The sequence below is a fragment of the Pleurodeles waltl genome, chromosome 4_2 (genome assembly GCF_031143425.1).
Source record: "Pleurodeles waltl isolate 20211129_DDA chromosome 4_2, aPleWal1.hap1.20221129, whole genome shotgun sequence".
Lineage (NCBI taxonomy): Eukaryota > Metazoa > Chordata > Amphibia > Caudata > Salamandridae > Pleurodeles > Pleurodeles waltl.
The window spans coordinates 1,006,373,026-1,006,387,411 of record NC_090443.1 but is presented as its reverse complement, the minus strand read 5'-3'; the positions used below and the strand labels follow the sequence as shown (position 1 = coordinate 1,006,387,411).

Below are 14,386 nucleotides of genomic sequence, written 5' to 3'. Positions count from 1 at the left end.
CCCAAGAAGATGGATGCAGGTTCCTGGTTGGTGCAGACGTTGCGTCGATTTCCGGCCTGCGGACGGGTCTCCTCTTCGGGTTGCGGGGTTTTCAGACGCCCCGGGGTCTGTGCGTGGAATCCTGGGCCTGTTGTCCAGCTCTGCGTCGTTCCGGTGGGCGATGCGGGGAAATTTCTCCCTCACGACAGGCGATGCGTCGATTTCCATTCTGGAAGTCGGACGGCGTCATCTCAGGTCGGATGTGCGTCTATCCGGTGGGCCGTGCGTCGAAGTTGCGGTCGCACCGCAGGCGCAGCATCGATCTTTTCCTTGCGAAGTCGAGCGGCGTCGTCCTGGTTCGGCGTGCGTGAACTTTCACTGCGGAACAAACTGCGCGTCAACTTTTTCGCCGCACAAGGAGTCCAGTTGAAAGAGAGAAGTCGTTTTGGTCCTGAGACTTCAGGGAACAGGAGGCAAGCTCTATCCAAGCCCTTGGAGAGCACTTCTGCAGCAAAGCAAGAGAGCAGCAAGACAGCAGGGCAACAGCGAGGCAGCAGTCCTCTGTAGAAAGCAGTGAGGTGAGTTCTTTAGGCAGCCAGGCAGTTCTTCTTGTCAGGGTGCAGGTTCTGGTTCATGTTTCTTCTCCAGGAAGTGTCTGAGGTGGTAGGGCAGAGGCCCTGTTTTTTACCCAAATGTGCCTTTGAAGTGGGGGAGACTTCAAAGAGTGGCATAGAAGTGCACCAGGCCCCCTTTCAGTTCAATCCTGTCTGCCAGGGTCCCAGTAGGGGGTGTGGCAGTCCTTTGTGTGAGAGCAGGCCCTCCACCCTCCCAGCCCAGGAAGACCCATTCAAAATGCAGATGTATGCAAGTGAGGCTGAGTACCCTGTGTTTGGGGTGTGTCTGAGTGAATGCACAAGGAGCTGTCAACTAGACCCAGCCAGACGTGGATTGTAAGGCACAGAAAGATTTAAGTGCAGAGAAATGCTCACTTTCTAAAAGTGGCATTTCTAAAATAGTAATATTAAACCCAACTTCACCAGTCAGCAGGATTTTGTATTACCATTCTGGCCATACTAAATATGACCTTCCTACTCCTTTCAGATCAGCAGCTACCACTTCAACAATGTATGAGGGCAGCCCCAATGCTAGCCTATGAAGGGAGCAGGCCTCACAGTAGTGTAAAAACGAATTTAGGAGTTTTACACTACCAGGACATGTAAACTACACAGGTGTATGTCCTGCCTTTTACCCACACAGCACCCTGCTCTAGGGGTTACCTAGGGCACACATTAGGGGTGACTTATATGTAGAAAAAGGGGAGTTTTAGGCTTGGCAAGTACTTTTAAATGCCAAGTCGACGTGACAGTGAAACTGCACACACAGGCCTTGCAATGGCAGGCCTGAGACAAGGTAAAAGGGGCTACTAAAGTGGGTGGCACAACCAGTGCTGCAGGCCTACTAGTAGCATTTAATCTACAGGCCCTGGGCACATATAGTGCACTCTACTAGGGACTTATAAGTAAATCAAATAGTCCAATTTGGTGTGATCCAAAGTTACCATGTTTAAAGGGAGAGAGCAAATGCACTTTAGCACTGGTTAGCAGTGGTAAAGTGCACAGAGTCTAAAAAACAGCAAAAACAGTGTCCAAAAAGTGGAGGGAGGCAGGCAAAAAGTTAGAGGTGACCACCCTAAGGCTGTCAGGTCTAACACTTATGTGTACTTTTTTTTTCTTTTTCTTTTTTAGTGGGATATCATTGGTGATTGCTGTGCAGAGTAGTTGCTGGCGAGTCTAGCTTTTTCAGGCAAGTGAGTGGTATAGTTCTTGAGTACATAACTCTTTGTGATAAAGCCACACTTTGTTTATTACTTATTTTAGAGTGCTGGTTGTTGTTGGCTCATTTGTCAAGTTACTTTTCTTAGGAAGGATCATGGCTAGCTGCAGGTTGACCGCTCAGTAGGATGTTGTCTTCTTACCGTGATTATGAGACTGCATCTGAGGCAGAGGAGAAAGTGGAAGATTCTGGCAGTGAATTTTCTGTCCAAGAGGAATCATCTGATGAGGAAGCCACTCTCAGTGCGGATGAAGTTCCTGTTTTAGAGAAGGACACTGATGTGCCAATAGTGCAGCAGCCTGGTGCTGAAAGGCTTCCCATTGGAAGACCTGAACTCTGGGTTGCCCCAAACATAGAGCAGCTAGAGTTGCCTGTCTTAACTGGTCTCCCGGAGTTTAGAGTGAATACAGAAAACTTTTTGCCTATAAATTTATTTCAGTTTTTTTCACAATGTATTTTTGGAAGAGATTGTTGAGCAGACTAATTTGTATGTTGAACAGTATTTGAGGGACAACAGTGCCAGCCTTGAGCCACACTCTAGAGCTACCCAGTCGATTCCCACAAAATCTGAAAGAGTTGAAAAAGTTCTTGGGTTTAACTTTTTTGATGGGGTTCATTAGGAAGCTGTCACTGTCTTCATATTGGTATACTAGTCCCTTGATGGCAATGGCTATATTTCCTGCAACCAGGAGATGTAATCAGTATTTGCTTTTTCTTCAGATGCTGCATTTTGTTGATAATGCATTAGCCTTGCCTCAAGATCACCCTGATTCTGACTAAGATTAGGCCTGTCCTTGATCATTTTGTAGATTGTTTTTCAGAGGTCTATGTTCCAGGGAAAGAAATAGCTGTTGACGAGTCTTTGGTCCTGTTCAAGGGCTGTTTGGTTTTTAGGCAGTACATTCCTAGCAAGAGGGCACGGTATGGAATTAAAATGTATATGATGTCTGAAAGTAGCACAGGATATGTTTATAATTTCTGGGTCTACACTGGTAGGGATTCCAGTATTGACCTCCCGGGTTGTCGGCCCACTTTTGGAGTTAGTGAGAAAATTGTGTGGAAACTTGGTAGACTGTTTAACAAAGGTCACCCTGTGTACCTAGATAACTTCTACACTGGAGTGCAATTGTTCAGGGAATCATTCAAAGTGGACACTGTTGCTTGTGGCACAATCCACTCTAACAGTAAAGGCTATCCAAGTGAGCTTATGTGTAAAAAGCTTGAGAGGACAGTGTGGTGCCTTGCATAATGAGGAGCTGCAAGCTGTGAAATTTGCAGACAGGAGCGCTGTCTACATGCTGACTACCATCCATGATGAACGTACTTCCCCTGTGACTGTTTGGAGTCAGGTTGCTGAAGTGCGCAAACCTGCGTGTATTTTAGACTACAATAAGCACATGGGTGGTGTAGATAGAGTAGATCAAAGGTTGGAACCTTACACTGCTGTTAGTAAGGCTTATGTTTGGTATAAAAAGGTTGGCCATATATCTCTTCCATTTAGCATCTTTTAATGCTTTTATTGTGTTCAAGGATTGTTTCCCCTTAGTCAAAGATGACATGAGTTAAATTTCATGAGTCCGTGATAGTGAGCCTTGTTGTGGTGGAACAGGCAAGAGTTCCTAGAGAAGCAGTGGTGGAGGATGTGACTAGATTGAAGGATGGCCACTTTCCTGATCACATTCTTCCCACGCCCCAAAAAGACTTTTCTGCTAAGAAATATAGAGTCTGTGCCCCAAGAGGTATCCAGGGGGAGACTCATATCTACTGCCCCGAATGTCCTTCTAAGCCTGGGCTGTGTGTGGCTGGCTGTTTCAGAAGTTACCACACCCAAAAGAATTATTGGGAACTACTGTGAGGGTAAACTGCCTGCTGCCTGTTCTATATATGTTAAAAAAAATTGTTCAGTTTCACAGTTGGCATTACTGTCATGTATTTAGTAAGAGCTCTTGTGTTTGTAGTTTTGTACTTACTTGTAATTAGTGTTTTCTTTTTGTTTAAAAAAAGTGATGGCGGTGTGCGTGGATTGGCGCTTGGCTGGTGGTGTGCCAGGAGTGGCGCTTTGCTGGCGGTGTCCGTGGAGTGGCACTTGGCTGGTGGTGTGCTTGGAGTGGCGCTTGGCTGGCGGTGTAAATAGTGACTTGCTGTTGGCTACTACAACACACTGCTAGCCAAATGCTGTCAGCTGGTGTGATTGCTGTATCAAGCATGTGGGCGTATGAAAGCGATGGGCCCTTGAATGGCCCTGTCTGTTGATGTGAGTGTTGTAATGTGGCTGGTAGCGTGAATGATCTTGCGCATGTCACGAATGAAAGGTGTGTGAATGGACTGTAAAGCGGTTGGTGCCTTGATGTGGCTTTACAGTTGACGAGCTGTGAGTCATTGGTTCCGTTTTTTGGCCTTTCAGTTCTTAACAGTACATTTCATTTTTTGAGAAACCTCTTGTTAATAAAATTGGATCCATTGAACCATCACTCACCCTCGTGCCAAATCCAACAAGTATGTGTGGTAAAATAAAAAAATGAAAAAACCTGCTCCGCTATAATCGGGCGTCGAAGCACACCCGTGACATGCTAGGTGTCTCGAGAGGGACCCCAATAATGAAGCATGCCTTCAACTATGTTGGTGGGTGAGGGGGTGAGAGGTCTTTTTTAGCACAACCTAAGGGTGTTTCTTTTCACAATTTGAGAGTTTGGAACATCACAAAAGTAGGAGTCTTTGTAGTGTGCTTGCTTCTTCTCTAGGGAAAAAGTACCAGCTCTAGATTACGTGGAGTACAGGGTGGTGTGCCTCTTGTGGATCCCAACAAGTTTCTTAGCCACAATGCCCTGTAAAATTTAGAATGTGACTACAATCACACATTTTTCTTGCATTTCTGTACCATATTCTTTCAGAAGCAAAAATAAACCAAAAACTTATACCACCCACTGTTCCCCTCGGTCTCCTGATTAAGATGCTACCTGTTTTTGCTGGGGGGGCACCTGCATTTTTGGTCCCAGGTGCGGCGGTCATCTAGGGAAACCTACCAAACCCAGACATTTTTTAAAACTAGACACATGGTAGAGTCCAGGGAGGTGTGGCTTGCTCAATTTCTTACCCAGACTCCTCTGCAAATCTCAAAATTTGCTCAAAAAAGTAAATTTTCCTCACTTTTCTTTGTATGATCACTGCACCAGCACAAATGTCCTGCCACCCAGCGTTCCCTTCGGTCTCCCAAGTAAAATGATACCTCACTTGTGTGTGTGTCCAAAGCAGAGTCAGCCTAAACATGTATAACAAAAAAATTTGCTTATCAACTCGCTGTGATATCCCCTCAATCTCTACAAGTTTTTGACCCTTCTCTGTTGCAGGCACTTGGCCCACCCACACAAGTGATGTATTGTTTTTATCGGCAGACTGAGGGAAACATTGGGTGGTAGAAAATGTGTGCCGGTGTGGTGTTCCCACACAGAAATGTGAGGAAAATGTGATTTTTTAAAATCTAAATTTGAGGTTTGTAAGGGATTCTGGGTTAGAAAATGTTGGGGGATCCATGCAAGCCCCACCTCCCTGGACTCTACATGGTGTCTAGTTTTAAAAAAGTCTGGGTTTGGTAGGTTTCCCTATATGGCTGTCGAGCCCAGGACCAAAAACACAGGTGCCCCCCCTTGCAAAAACAGGTAGTTTTGTAATAAATAATTTTGTTGCGTCCATGTTATGTTTTGGACCCTTTCCTGTCACGGGCACTAGGCCCACCCACACAAGTGAGGTACCATTTTTATCGGGAGATTTGGTGGAGTGCTGGGTGAAAGGAAGTTTGTGGTTTCCCTGAGATTCCAGAACTTTGCATCAGCACAATGTGAGGAAAAAGTGTTTTTTTTTGCCACATTTTTAGGTTTGCAAAGGATTCTGGGTAATAGAACCAGGTGAGAGCCCCACAAGCCACCCCATCATGGATTCACTTAGGTGTTTAGTTTTCAAAAATGCACAGTTTTGGTACATTTCCCTACGTGCCGGCTGAGCTACAGCCCAAAAATCCACAGCTAGGCACTTTCCAAAAAACCTGTCAGTTTTCAGTGTAAAAATGTGATGTGTCCATGTTGTGTTTAGGGGTGTTTCCTATCGCGGGCACTAGGCCTACCCACACAAGTGAGGTACCATTTTTATCGGGAGACTGTCTTACAACATGTCTTTTTGGAGAGAGATCAGGAATCTGTCTAGTGTAAGTTTGAATTCTATTGTAAGGTAGCGCAGAGGGTTAATGCCTGCTGGAAAGAACGGCGGTGCGACCGGTGTCACCGCACCAGGTGTTGACTTCGGATGGGGGCACTGTTTTTGCAAATGTATTATAATTTTAAAAGAACCTGTTGTTAGCATTTACAGCCACCAGCTATTTTCAGGCAACAACAAAAATGTCAACATAACTCCATGATTAATGTTCTTTCTGGATAGAGATCAGAAATCTGTCCAGTGTAAGTTTTTACTCTATCGTAAGGTAGCACAGAGGGTTATTATGCCTGCTGCAAAGAACGAGGGTGTGACCGGTACCACCGCACCGGGTGTTGAATTCGGGTGGAGGTGCAGTTTTTGCAAGTGTATTATAATTTTAAAAGCACCTGCTGTTGGCATTTATTGCCGTCAGCTATTTTCAGACAACAATAAAAATGTCAACATAACTCCGTGATTAATGTTCTTTCGAGAGGGAGATCGGAAATCTGTCTACAGGAAGTTTTGACTATATCGTAAAGTAGCGCATTATTAAATAAAGCAAATCAGAGAAAAGCACGCACAGAAAATGATTACTGTGATGGAAATGTAGCAACATGAGTACCGGCCGACTGGGAATTCAATCAATATAAGCACAGAATCGGAATCCCAGCAAAAACAAAACGTTCCTAAGCCAATAATAAAACTATTTCCAATTGTGTGAATTGCGTACTTAAACAAAATAAACATTGTAAGTCAAATATGAGACAGCATTTGTAATCCTGTGCAAAAGCAAACAGTCATAAAAGCAAATGGCTGAAAAAAAACTGGCACATTTAGAGGCATATTTATACTCTGTTTGTGCCGGATTTCTGTCATTTGTTTACGCAAACCTAACTCCATATTTATACTTTGGTGCTAGACCCGTCTAGTGCCAAAGTTATGGAGTTAAAGTAATTTTTTTACCGTGAAAACCAACCTTGCGTCAATGAGATGCAAGGTAGGTGTTCCTGGGCAAAAAATGACTCTAGGGCCCTAGCGCCTCATTTATCCTCCCGTGCAAAAATGGTGCATGGGAGGTCGGCGGACGTAAATAATGCCGCTAAGCCTGCTTAGCGCCATTATTTAATGCCTGGGTCAGGGCAGGAGCTAGGGGACCTGTAGGCTCATTTCCATGGTGGAATTCCATGGAATGAATCCACAGGTTCCCTCCCCAGGCCCCAGGGACACCCACACCAGAGGGACAGCGGAGGATGGGGGACCCCATCCTAGGTAAGTAGAGGTAGGTACAAATGAAATGGCTTTAAGCCCAAAGAAGTATACTAAAACTATACAAGAGACCGTATGTTTACGCTTGACCTAATAAGCATTTGTGAGAATTGGAGCTATTGGCGCTGTAAATGACAATGTCTTTTACCTATGTGTTTTGGTTTGGAATGTAGTGGATGTATGAACAGAGAAGCAGCTGCAGCACTGTTTAGAGGACTAACCATGGGGAATTACCTCTGGAAACAGAGACAGCTGCTGCTTTGCCTAGAGGACTTAGAATGGAGGAGTTAATTATGGGACCAGAGAAGCAGCTGCATCACTGCCTAGGGGACTAAGAATGAGGAATTACCACTGTTACCAGTATTGGAAGTATGATTCCATGCACTATGGGGGCTCCTTAGAGGACCCCCAGCATTGCTCCTACCAGCTTTCTGGGGTTTTCCGGACAGCCCACATTGCTGCCACCCCTCAGACAGGTATCTGCACTCCTGCTGCTTGACCAACTCAAGCCCAGGAAGACAAAACAAAGGGTTTCCTTTGGGAGAGGGGGGATAACACCCTCTCTCTTTGGAAATAGGTGTTACGTGGCTTAGGAGGGGTAGCCTCCCCAAGCCAGTGGTATGCTTTGAAGGGCACATTTGGTGCCCTCCTTGCATAAACCAGTCTGCATAGGTTTTAGGGACCTCCAGTCCCTGCTCTGGTGGGAAACTGGACACTGGAAAGGGGAGTGACCACTCCCCGGTCCATCACTACCCCAGGGGTGGTGCCCAGAACTCCTCCAGAAAGTCCCTTGATTCTGCCAACTTGAATCCACGGTGGGCAGAGGCATCTGGGAGCATCTGAGTGGTCAGGTCAGGCAGGTGACGTCAGAGCCCCCTCCTGAGAGGTGGTCACCTGGCTAGGTGACCAATCCCGCTTCAAGGGCTATTTAGGGTATACCTCTAGGGTGGGTCCTCAGATCTTACTTGCAAGATTCCAGCAGGACACCTCTGCAATGTCTACTTCGACTTCTGGCAACTGGAACCGCAACTGGACTCCATAGGAACCTACAATCTGTAGCTACAACGATGACTCTGTTCTGCAACATTGTTTCTCCGGCTCCATCCAGCAACTGCAACATTTCCCCAGCTGTGCAACCTCTGAGAGCAGCAAGTCTTCAGTATGCACAAGAAGCAAGAAGGAATCTCCCTTGGAGTGAAGGAGTCACTTCCCTGCATCTGCAGGCACCAGCTGCAATGACATCCAGCTGTGTGGATCTCCTCTCATCCTGAGCTGTGTGGATCCTGCATCAGGGGTTGTGGTCCAAAGTAGCCCCCTTCGTCCTCTGTCAGCTTTTCATCTTTGGTGAAGGTAAGCTCTTGCCTTCCCACGCAGGACAGTACTCCCATTCACCTTGTCTCTTGCAGCTACCCAAGCTTGTTGGCATTTCTTCCAAGGGATCTTCAGGCTCCATGTAGCCCTAGCCCCCAGCACTCTTCCATGGGATGCACAGCCCTCTGCTTGCTTCTCCTGCGACGTGGGACCTCTCCTCAGGTGTGCTGGGTGGGCCTGTATGCGACTCATGGGCTCCTAACTGTGGGTCTTCCTGGGGGGGATGCCTCCTCGTCTTTGGACTCTCGGCACTGCTGAGGGTTGGCTGGGACTCCCCACGTGGGTTGAGTCCCCCTTTGACCTTGCTGGTCCCCGGCAGCTCCACATTTTCCAACTGTGGCATTTACCTTTGCCAAGGCTTGTTGGTGGTTTTTCCACACCACAGACTGACTGCAATCCTTCAAACAATGAAGAACATTGACTGCATCATCCCGGAACTCTTCATCTGCTCCAGTGCTGCAGTGCTGATTGTCTTACTCTCACCGTCGACCAACTCCTGAATCCACATAAGGGTGGGTAATGGCTCCTGCCACTACCGGACACTCCAATTTGAGCTGGACTTAGTCCCCTTCTTTTCTAGGTCTTCCTCTTTCAGGATGCACCCTTGGTTGCTTGCAGTCTTGTCTGGGTCTTGCAATATCCTTCTCTGAATTCCTTTGGGGTTGTTTGGGGAAAACCAGCAACTTAGCTCTTTCCTCCTGGTCGGTGGGGGCCACTCTGGTACTTACCTTAGGGGTTTCCTAGTACTTCCAGCTTCCATCTACTGATTCCACTTCCTTAGATGGGGACCCGAGCTTCGCATTCCATTTTTTAAGTATATGGTTTGGTCTTGCCCTAGTCCTTCAGTATTGCCTATTGCTTTTCACTGTTTTCTATTGCTTTTCATGACTATTTCTGATTACTACTGTACATACAATAAGTGTGTTTACTTACCTGCTATTGGAGAGTTGCCTATCTAGTAATTTAGCATTTGTGTCACTAAAATAAAATACCTTTATTTTTGTAACACTGTGTGATTCTTTCATGTGTGTAAGTGTTGTGTGACGACAGTGGTATTGCATGAGCTTTGCATGTCTCCTAGATAAGCCTTGGCTGCTCATCCACAGCTACCTCTAGAGATCCTGGCTTCTAGACACTGCCTACGCTTAACTAATAGGGGATACCTGGACCTGGTATAAGATGATAATACCTTAGGCATTCACCACCCACCAGGCCAGCTTCCTAAAACACCTGCCTAGTTTATTTTTCTAGTGAGACTAATCTAGCCCGAGATAGATGACTTTCCCAAATTATTTTTGTCTTCTTTTTCTCTTTTGCCCCCATGTGTTAGCCAGTTCCCAGACATGCTTGCCCAAATTTGCAATAGTAGTAGGCTGTCCCTAACCTTGTCCATCTAATTTGATATAATGATTTGTGAAATTGGCTTGACTAATGTCATCAACACGTGATTTGAAATCTGTTTCTGTTGCACAAATTGTTTCCTTCCTAGAATGTGTAGAACATTTGGAATGCCTAGTGGTGTTGCTATTAAGTAGATTAAACTTGTTTCATAGATTTGGTCAGCCTATTGTTTTTCTTTCTTTGTATAATTTAATCTTGCACACAATTTACGTTACTTTGGCTCTGTGGTTATAATAAATCTTTGAAACTTCCCACAGATTGGAGTCTTGTTTCCCTGGCCACATTAGAAATGGTGTTTAAAGTTACTGTTGTATTGATTGAGATTGGAATGATTGTATACAGTTAACCACACTTCTCACTGGGTCCAAAGATCCCATCGACCTCGAGAAAAGCGCTTTTGAATCCTGGGAGGAGAAAATGCACTCACACATTAATACTAAGGGGCTGATTTAAGAAACGTGGTGCTGCACCCAGTGCAACACAACTATCCTTGCGCCCCTTAGCGCCCCCCTACCGCCACCATGTGTGCACCATGGTGCAGGGTAGGGGGAAATAGCGTCAGAATTCCTGACGCTATTGATGTACTCTGCAAAAGTAGCACCAAAATGTTGGCGCTACTCCTGCAGAGTACATAGGGGCCCATTGTATTCAATGGAAGGCCTCCTTTTAACACCTGCTCTGAGCAGGTGTTAAAAGTGCTGAAAAAAATGGCGCTAGGAAATCTTTTAGATTTCCTAGCGCCATTTTTGTGGTCCCCCTAACAGGGGAACGCCCTCTTGCATACATTATGCTTGGCGCAGGAATAATGTGGCGCAATGTTTTACAAAGTGGTGCAATGCATGCATAAATATGGTGCATGTAAAAAGCCACTTTAACGCCACCTTAGCGTAAAGAAAAATTACGCTATAGTGGCACTAAGGTGGCGCTCCAGCCTCTTAAATCAGGCCCTAAATTTCAAGAATAGAACATATTTATGTTGTTGTTAGCCACATGTCCAAGATGGCTCTCAGTCCACCATCCCACCAGCAATTGAACAAAAAAACGCTATGATACTGCCATCCTCGCAGCTGAGCAACATGGTTAAACACATTGACAAAGCCAATAATCCACATAGGTGAAATCTATTGGCTTTGCCAATGCTTATTAATTTGACTGCTAACTTTCCCAAAAAACAGTTGTAACGTTCCAATGTCTCACTGGAGCTCAGTTTGCCTTGTGGAGACGTTGACAGGTTTAGCCAGTGCACAAACACACTAAAGTATTACCTGGCACTATGACATCTAACAATCTGAACATTGGGTTTGCTGTTGTTTGCTTTGTTTGGCTGTTCACGTGTGCGTGCGTGTGTGGGTGGGAAACTGGGTGGTTTTGAAAGCATCCACCATCCAGAAGGAGCAGTACCATTTGTTGTTACTAGAGGGCAGGCTGCCTGACAACAACCAGCTTTGTTAGATAATTTGCATACCCAGGGAGAGAATGCAGCATAACGGTCTGAGCTGCCAACTCTGGAGCATGGGGACCAGGTTGGAGTCTCGGCATCGGCTCAACATTTTGGGCTAGATGTATCAAAAAAGCCTTTTGCGATTCGGTAATAGCGATTTTAAAGAAATCGCTATTTCTGATTCGCAAAATGCTATGTATCATATTTGCGATTCGGTAATAGCGATTTCTTAAAAATGGCAAATGGTATTACCGAATCGGAAATTGCGATACCGGCCTCATTCGCACCTATGGGCCTGTAGGCCCATATTTGTGATTTTTGTGCATTTCTCAATTTGCAAATTCCTAACTGGAATTCGCAAATTTGGGAAATGCAAACCCCAGGGTGCTGGGGGCCTAAGGCCCCCTTTGCTGCACCCCAAGAATTTTTTTAAGGACATGTAAGGCGCACACATGCCAAAAGGGCATGTGTGCGTTATACTTCAATATTAAAAATGCTTTTTTAATGCATTTTTTAAATTTGCACATGGTTACCACCAAGTTCAACTCGGTGGTAATAGCGATTCCTTAATGCCAAATTTGCATTAAGGAATTACTTGTTACATGTGGTTTAGAAATCGCAAATAAGGATTCCTTATTTGCGATTTCTTATTTAGAGAATCGCAATTTGCGATTCTCTAAACGGGCTCGCAAATTTAAGGAATCGCTATTTTAGCGATTCCTTAAATTTGCGCTGGGAATGCCTTTCATAAATACTGAAAGGCATTTTTGCATTCGCAAACGGCCATTTGCACCGTTTGCGAATGCAAAAATGGATGATACATCCGGCTCACCATCTCCTTGTGCTTACTAAAATTGAATTTGTCTTGTGTAACATAATTGGTGCTCATATAAGGCGATCCAATACCTTCGGGTCGAGTTTCTCCTATATAACAGGCATTTGCAATGCAATGGGTTTCGCGTTTGCTCGAGTTAGAGCTATTAGCTTTGTAAATTCCGAAATTGACTTTTCTTGCCACATAAATTGAAAATGAAAAATAAAACAGTTGACAGAAGCTAGCTGATTCAAAGCGCCACAGCTGCCATGAGCGTGAAGGAGAGACACAAAAGGGAAAGAAAGTTCGCTTGCAATCAAACGTACCAGCAAACATGCAATTATCCCTGTAACGGCCGGTGTCTAAGGCGGTAACAAAACCGTCCCAAGGAGGGCCAAACGTAGAGCATTTTCCAATGATAACAAAGGATTTCCAAAAGGCAAGCCCATGAACGAGTGATAGTGATGGGCGGTTGTATGTCAGAACCACATATTCCATTGCAAAGCACGCCGTTACCACGAGTGCGTTACAAGAATGTCATTACCACGCATATACCTGAACATGCGTGCCTTTACAATGAATTATGTTGTAAAAGCATGTGTTTTAAAGGCAAATGCGTGGTAAAGATTTCCCCCCAAAGGCCCAATCCCCCCCAAGCCCAATAACCACCCCCACCCTAAAACCTAACCCCAACCCTACCTAAAACAGTACCCCCAGACCCAATCCGTCGCTCTAATCCTAATCTAAAACGACCCCATGCCTTAAAACCTAACCCCCCAAAAGCAGTTCCCCCAAGCCTAAACCCCCTTCCTATTTAACCTGAAAACCACCCCACACCCTCCTCCTCCCCCCCTCCCTAAAACAATACCCCCCAGGCCCACTACCCCCTCAAGCAGCACCTGCCCTAAAACCCAACCACCTGCCCCTCCCTCACTAAAACAGTACCCCCACCGAAGACCCAATCTTCTCTCCACTTTTAATCCTAAAGCCAGCATTCCTATACCTAATCCCCCACAATACCTAACATTACAAAAACCACAAACTACCTACTCGTTAACTTGCGTTTAGCAAGGCTTTAAAAAATTGAGTGAAACTCTTAAATGTTCCTCTCCACGGAAATCTTTAGTAAAAGGCGAAAGATTTATTCGATTTGAAGAGAAACCAGAGTATACACTTCAGGCCCCCCTGTCTGTGCCGCCACTAAACACCCTTCTGCAGACTGTTAGGCCGATTTCACTTACGAATTTCATAGTAGAAAACCCTTTGAAACACAACCAATTTATAATAACTGTTAAGCTGATACATTGATAAAACGTTGCCACAAAAAAGAAAACAACAGGCGAACTCATAAGTGACAGGAATTATGGGTATGTAAATTTCGTCATAGGTCACGTGACAGGAAAGGCTGCACCCCCCCAGCCCCCCCCCCAGTAGTTTCCCTGTTCAAGTGTAATGTCGGCTCTTTTAACTCTGTACCTGTTGAATGGAGCCGCTGTAGTGGCAGCAATGAAGGAATCGAGGCGATTGCGTTGCATTAAATCACTCTTTATTTTCTTGCCACAAACAATAAGGCCCACGAGGAGCCGCCGGGAGCACCACCTCCAGCCCGAGTCCGCGCACTCCGCTTTTTGTCCTCATCGCGCCGCCCCCCGGCGTCACAACCATCCACGATCCGGATTGGCTGTGACGTCAGGAGGCGACCTAACATAGAGGAAGGACTACCTTCTGCCCCCGCGTCTCGTACGTTAACTCACGTACGACATCTCCCCTTTTAACAGAAACATAAACCTATGGAACTTCATCTCATAACAAAATCTTCGAACCTCTTGGGAACTCGGATATGCCTCATTGGCCTGCTCGGAGTAATATACTGGGGTGAACCCACCCTGCCAGCGCCTGTACCCTCTTGGCCTGAGCTCATTACGCTGTGACTGTCGCTCTTCGCAGGTTCGGGCCTGCTACCATTCTGTCCTTCGGCATCCGCCAAGCCGCGCCATGCTTTCTCACACAAACAGCTCGTGTCTCTTCACAAAGCCGCCCTCAATGGTGAGTTCAGAGCTAACCTGTTGGAAACTCCTGAGTGCTCCGTGCAAGTT

The 14,386-nt window shown here is 45.7% G+C and overlaps 1 non-coding gene across 1 annotated transcript; it reads right to left on the bottom strand.

Annotated features, from left to right (window-relative positions):
* Positions 1 to 13,345: 13,345 nt before the first annotated feature.
* LOC138294272 (U5 spliceosomal RNA) lies at positions 13,346 to 13,460 on the bottom strand. Its single transcript, XR_011203312.1, has one exon. It is a non-coding gene; the product is annotated as a U5 spliceosomal RNA (small nuclear RNA).
* Positions 13,461 to 14,386: the final 926 nt, after the last annotated feature.